This window comes from Aquarana catesbeiana, linkage group LG04 (assembly GCF_042186555.1).
Source record: "Aquarana catesbeiana isolate 2022-GZ linkage group LG04, ASM4218655v1, whole genome shotgun sequence".
Lineage (NCBI taxonomy): Eukaryota > Metazoa > Chordata > Amphibia > Anura > Ranidae > Aquarana > Aquarana catesbeiana.
The window spans coordinates 117283086-117289085 of record NC_133327.1 but is presented as its reverse complement, the minus strand read 5'-3'; the positions used below and the strand labels follow the sequence as shown (position 1 = coordinate 117289085).

Below are 6000 nucleotides of genomic sequence, written 5' to 3'. Positions count from 1 at the left end.
AGGCGAAGTAGGACCTTTAGTATTAGGGACAGAAAAGAGAAAATAGCCATTTTAGGGGGGACTGTGAAGGAATATGATGTAGATAATAATAATAATCTGAAAATGTCTATTTTCTTATGTGCATACATATTTTTCTCCTTTCTCATTATATAAGTATTACAGATTTGCTCTGTTCCTATATTTTCTCAAGATGGCGGGTACACCCTACATCCCACACATCAGAAGAACGCGGAAATGAAGATAAAACCGAGGACAGCCAAACCTCGTTATGAAGATTCTCCATCTTCTTTTCTATCATAACCAATGAGATGTACCTATTAGACTGACATAGCAATGACGTATTTTTGTGTATAAAACATTAGCACTGCCTTGAATAAATCAGAAGTGTAAGAAGTAACGGTGCTGAGTGTTTACTTTTATATGCATGCATATCCACACTTTCCAATTAGAGACAGCAGCAGATAACCTTGAGTTTGATTGAAGCTCTTAATCTTATCCTTAACACTGGCATATGCTATGCTTTATTATTAACATCAGTTTATGAGTTCAGGCTGCAGACCCGCTCAGTTGGGGTGTGAACCAGGCAGGGCGTCTGAACTAGTATGCTATTGCTATGAGCTTTGTTTATCTCCATTGGAAGTAATTTTTACAGGCAGTCCCTGGGTTCTTAAGTTAAATTTGTATGTAAATTTGAACAGGTACCTTTTTTAAGTGTAACCAAAGCAATATTAAGTTTTGGATAGCAAAGGGAAGGATTAACGCCCCTGTAACATTTGTTTTGCTGTCTATGCCCCTGTTCAGAAGATTTCACCTCACTTTCTGTCCCTGTGACCATTGGATTTTAAACATTTTGGGCTGTTGTGGAAACAAGGATTGGTGATAAAGCTTCAGTGGAGACACCTTTTTCCCATAACAACTCTTACAGGAGTGAATTTCCCTTCCTATGGGTAGATTTCCTCTCACTTCCTGTTGTCTCCCTCCATTTGTAAGTGCCTGTATGTGTTTGCATGAATGACAACATTTATGAGTTGGGCTTTCCTCTACCAAACTATGGGTATTAGTTGTTGTGGTCAACCACAGGATGGCCCACTATATTCTTATAATATAGATAAAGGAAAGCCGGCAGCTTGATCTTCCGCAATTCATATATTTATTAATCCAGGTGTGTTACAAAATAATACAGGGCTTACGCGTTTCAGCATGTTGCCTTAGTAGCCAATAGCCAATGTCTAAAATGTATATACTATTATTTTATTATTACATATTTTATCTATCTATTCTTTCATTTTCAGTGTTTGGGTATGGGGAACCCAATAGCAGGTGTACACACCCTGGATAAGGATGCTCAGGAGGTGAATCCAGCACAGTTTCCAAAAAACACGTGGTACAAAAGGGTAAGTCCAATGTAGCAGAAGGTCAGGTAAGGCAGCAAAGGATCAGAGTCAATAAACGTAGCAAAGGTCAGGTAGCAATATCACACGGCAAGGAACAGGTACACACTGCGGGTAGCTCTAAAACAACTGACCACTCTCTCTCTGGAACCTTATAGCTTTATAGTGATTAAAACGGAAATGACCTCCGGAGGGTGGAGTGGAAGTGATGCAATTGCTGTCATCAGGAAGCACTTTGGTGTTTCCATCTTGATATGAGGATGCCATCAGACATGTGCTAGAGGCCTCACTATACTCACACGGGGGCACCACAGGACACAGGCCACTAACAAGAGTGCCAAGGACTGACATGCTTCGAGTGCGAGGATCCCTGCGGTTGGTACAGGTAGGTTGCGGGTTGTGATATTAATGCATACAGATGGAAACCGATTGCTACAGTAGATAATGTAGGATAATCTGTCTGTTATACAATAGTCCACTGCTGCTGGTAGCTGTATGTTCTACGCCCAATCAATGTGAAAATATTTAACAAACTCCCTTATAAACATTCACAATTTCTACCTCCCCCGTCATTGTAGTAGACTTTAGATGAGTTCTGGATCTGCAGCTTGACAGATTTAAACTTCAGTGGTTGGAAACTACCTATTTTTCCCATTGGTGCAAAGCTTATAATTCTGTAGACTTGTGGTGACTTAAAACACACATACAAAAGATTATTGTTGTCAATCTAGAACATATCAAACCCTTTTTAATAGACCGTGCTTTAATACTACTGGTTATGTTGCCATGGTGCTTCCTATATTACACAATCTCTGTCAGATCACTCTCCCCTAAATTAACCCTCTTAAGGATACAAACCAAAATACAGACTATGGTGTCTAAACACACTCTAACTGAACAAAGTAACAATCCAAAACAAAAAGCACAGAGATATGTATATGATGTGCTATTATGTAAAATCAGCATTAATCACATCATCCAGTGATGTACAGTAGATCCATGTCCATCAAGACCTGTCACTGATGTTCCCCTGCCACTGCAATGATCTGCCACATGTCAATGCTTCCTCGATGCTACTCCTGGATGTGGGGGACAGGATGATAAGAGTCTAGTTATAGGGTCATCAGACATCCGTGGTTTCCAGAGACAGTTCCTTGCTGGAGGAAGCTGTCCTAGCCTGCCAAGTATCCTGTTCCTGGTTTAAATGTCTTGTCTCTGTTCCAAATATGGCTGTCCCAGAGCTGCTGGGTCGAAACCTGTCTGACAACTTGTGTTTTGTTTGCTGCCTGTAGGAATAGGAGGATAGAGGGGATGGTAAAAACATTCCTTTCCAACATTCATGTCAGAGCCTGCTTCTATTGGTCCGCAGGGCACAGGCATTATGCGACTCACACCACCCCAGACGAGGTGAGCAGTAGGTGAAGGAGCAGAGACAAGATGATGCCACCCGTCCTTGTCTACATGTGTGTCAGTAAGTAAAAATAGCCAGCACAAGGGAAGGGAGGGGGGGCAGGATGAACCAAGAGCTGCCACCAGCGGCTGTCTGCATGAGGTGGATATGGCAAGGTAGTTGATAGAGGAGAAAACACCTTGCAATGTGTATGCAGGTGCAGGATTAAGTATGGCTGTGATAGAGGGGGGGGGGGGGCAGGATAGACATAAAGTATTACCACTGACCTCTGCGTTGCTTTCTCCTGACCTCCACACTGTGCGTTACTACTGATCTCTGCACTGTGTGTTACCAATGACCTCTGTACTGTGCAATACTATTGAACACACTAGTGCGGGTGCATGGGGACTGCTTGGGTAGGGCTACGCTTACAACTTATATGTGGTAAAGAAAGGTTACATGACAGAGCCTCTGGGCATTCCCCAGCTCGAAGTGCATAAAACATTAGGCAAGGTATATTATTACTTAACTACTGGCCTAAACCAGTTAACAAGTTAAACAACAACAAAACAACCCCGTAGCTTGCTCAGCAATTAACATAGATATTTGATATAAGAAGGTGTCTCCCAAGAAAGAGTCTACAATAAGTGGGTGACTATAGGTGCGTGGTTAGTCAGAATGCACCCCTGGGTGGACAACCGGAGGAACCATCATCTTGTATGTAAATCAGATCAGACCGATATACCTACAGGGTCTTCTTGTTCTACAGTTGTCCTTTCAGACTTTAGCCATATGTTCCAGACCTTTTGAAACTTTAGTGGACATCCTCTACCAGAGTATGTTTCTTTATATAAGGGTACTGCAAGATTGACTAATGATTTCCATGCATTCAGGGTAAGGGCAGACGTGGGAGCTCACCATTTGAGTATGATGAGTTTCCTAGCATAGAAGAGAAGCAATCCTAGTAGTGTACGAACTGCCCTCGAAGGGTCAAGAGCATCCACCAAGCCCAGCAGGCAAATCTCTATCTTGTGAGGTATAGGAATTGTGGTTAGTTTGGTGATGAAGGTTGTAAAGGTTGTAATTAATGACCAGTAATGCTGTACATTGGGGCATGACCAAATCATGTGTAAGAAACCCGCAGAGTCAGCTTGACAGCGCCAACACTGAGACGTGCAGTCCGGGTATATTTTGTGAAGCCTGTATGGAGTGTAATTAAACTTGTGTAATATTTTAAACTGGATCAACCGATCTCTAGAAGAGACCAGGTGTCCAAAGGGGGGGTCCCAGATATCTTCCCAGTCCTCCCCATCCAACTCCGGCAGCTCCGACACCCAGAAGTCACGAAGTCTCTCCAAACCGTGATGTACGGTAGGCTGCAGAACCTGGTAAATTGTGGATAATGATTAAAATTAAAGTCTCTTGACGTAGAAGCGACTCCATGTTTGACTGGTACGGGGTAAGAGGAGAGCCCCCAAACTGTGCCCTGTAGGCGTGGCGGAGCTGCAGGAACCAGGAGAACTACACATAGTGCTTTTTAAACACACTGTGATTTGTGTGTAGTTGTTATACCGTATGGTCTATAATTTACGGTATGTATGATTTGTTTACAGTAGTATTCACATTTTGCAGTTAAACCATTTTGTATTGAGGGCATTGCAAAGATATAGTGCTGCTACATAGTAGAGGTATTATGGATTCAGAGTCATTGAGTGCAGCTGCTGAAGATTAACTAGTGGTATACATTGGGAGAATATGCAGTGGAGTGGAGGCTATATTCCTCCTGACATTACAACTGTCCTCTGAACTTTGTGTAGCACCTTGATGTTTAGGCAGGGTTGCTATCAAATTTAGTTGCCAGGCGATAGTTGCCTTGGTCAATTGTTAGGAGATCAATTGACTCCTTTCTAAATCTGTACTTGTTGCACCCTTTCTCTTCTGTCACTAGGTGGCACTATGCTAGTGACATTAGATAAGACAGGGGCTTTGCAGGCTCAGACATGAATGGATGGGGTGTCTCAGCCAATGGGCAGGGATTTTTTTGGGTTCCTCTGCCTGCTGGGAAAGACTATTTATTTGGGTGGAGTCAGGTGATCTGTGCCACCCGGACGACTGTCTGGGTGGACGTGTGTTGTGCTGCCCCAGGCTGCTAGGCCGAGCCTGAGGCCTATCCCGGGGACATTTGGCTGCCAGGCTGCCTGAGGTCCTTTCCAGGAGCAGGAGAGTAGCCTAGGGTTGGGACTGCTGGTTGTAGTCCAACCAGAATTTCAGGCCGACGGGAAAACAGCTGTGGTCAAAGGTAGAAGGGGAAGCTGTTGCCACTAAGGGACCATCCACCTTGTTACCGGAGATCACTGTGAGTAAGCTGAAGCCAGTACTAGAGCAGTCTTCTCACCAGCCGGTGACGGTGAAGAAGTGGGAAAAATTCAGTGAGTGCCAAGTCAGGGACCGAGGGGGACAGCAGAGGTGGCGCTTGTGTAGAATTAGTGGGTACCATGCCAGGGACCCAGCAGGGAAGCGGGGGTGATGCTTGAGGAATATACTGGGGGTTATTTACGAAAAGCAAATCCACCTTGCACTGCAAGTGCACTTGAAAGTGCACTGAAAGTGCACTAAAAGTGCAGTCGCTCTCAGTCTAAGGGGTAGATCTGAAATGAGTGGAAGTTCTGCTGATTTTATCATCAATCGTCAATCATGTGCAAGCTAAAATGCTGTTTTTTATTTCCTTGCATGTCCCCCTCGGATCTACAGTGACTTTACTTCTAAGTGCACTTTCAGTGCACTTTCAAGTGCACTTGCAGTGCAAAGTGGATTTTCCTTTAGTAAATAACCCCCACTGAGTGCTAAAAGAGGAAGAGTTCAGGGGATCCAGTGGCTATGGTACAACTATCCCATGTCCCCAACCCCTCTCCTGTTACAAGTTTTACCAGCAATCAATCACAAAAAGACTTACCCTTAAACTGTTTATTGGAGCCAGAGTCAATGTACTGTTGCTTGGGTGGCTGGTGGCCTCTGTACTTTTGAGGAGCCATAACGGTGAAACATACGTCAGAGTGGAGATCCGTCACTTCCGGGTCCCGTGGGACATAATTTCCAGGCTGGTTAGTCAGAACGAGGCTTGGACAGCACAGCAGCCTTGGAGAAGCCATTTGATACAGTATCTGCACAAGCTGAACACACTAGTGCGGGTGCATGGGCACTAATGTGAGTGCAATTCCT

General features: G+C 44.1%; 1 protein-coding gene across 1 annotated transcript in view; it reads left to right on the top strand.

Moving 5' to 3' along the window:
- Positions 1 to 2844: 2844 nt before the first annotated feature.
- Positions 2845 to 6000, top strand: part of STAG1 (STAG1 cohesin complex component) — a 335198-nt gene continuing 332042 nt past the window's right edge. Inside the window, exon 1 of the mRNA XM_073625486.1 lies at positions 2845 to 2862. The gene's annotated coding sequence lies outside the window, so the exon portion shown is untranslated. The remainder of the gene's footprint in view (positions 2863 to 6000) is intronic.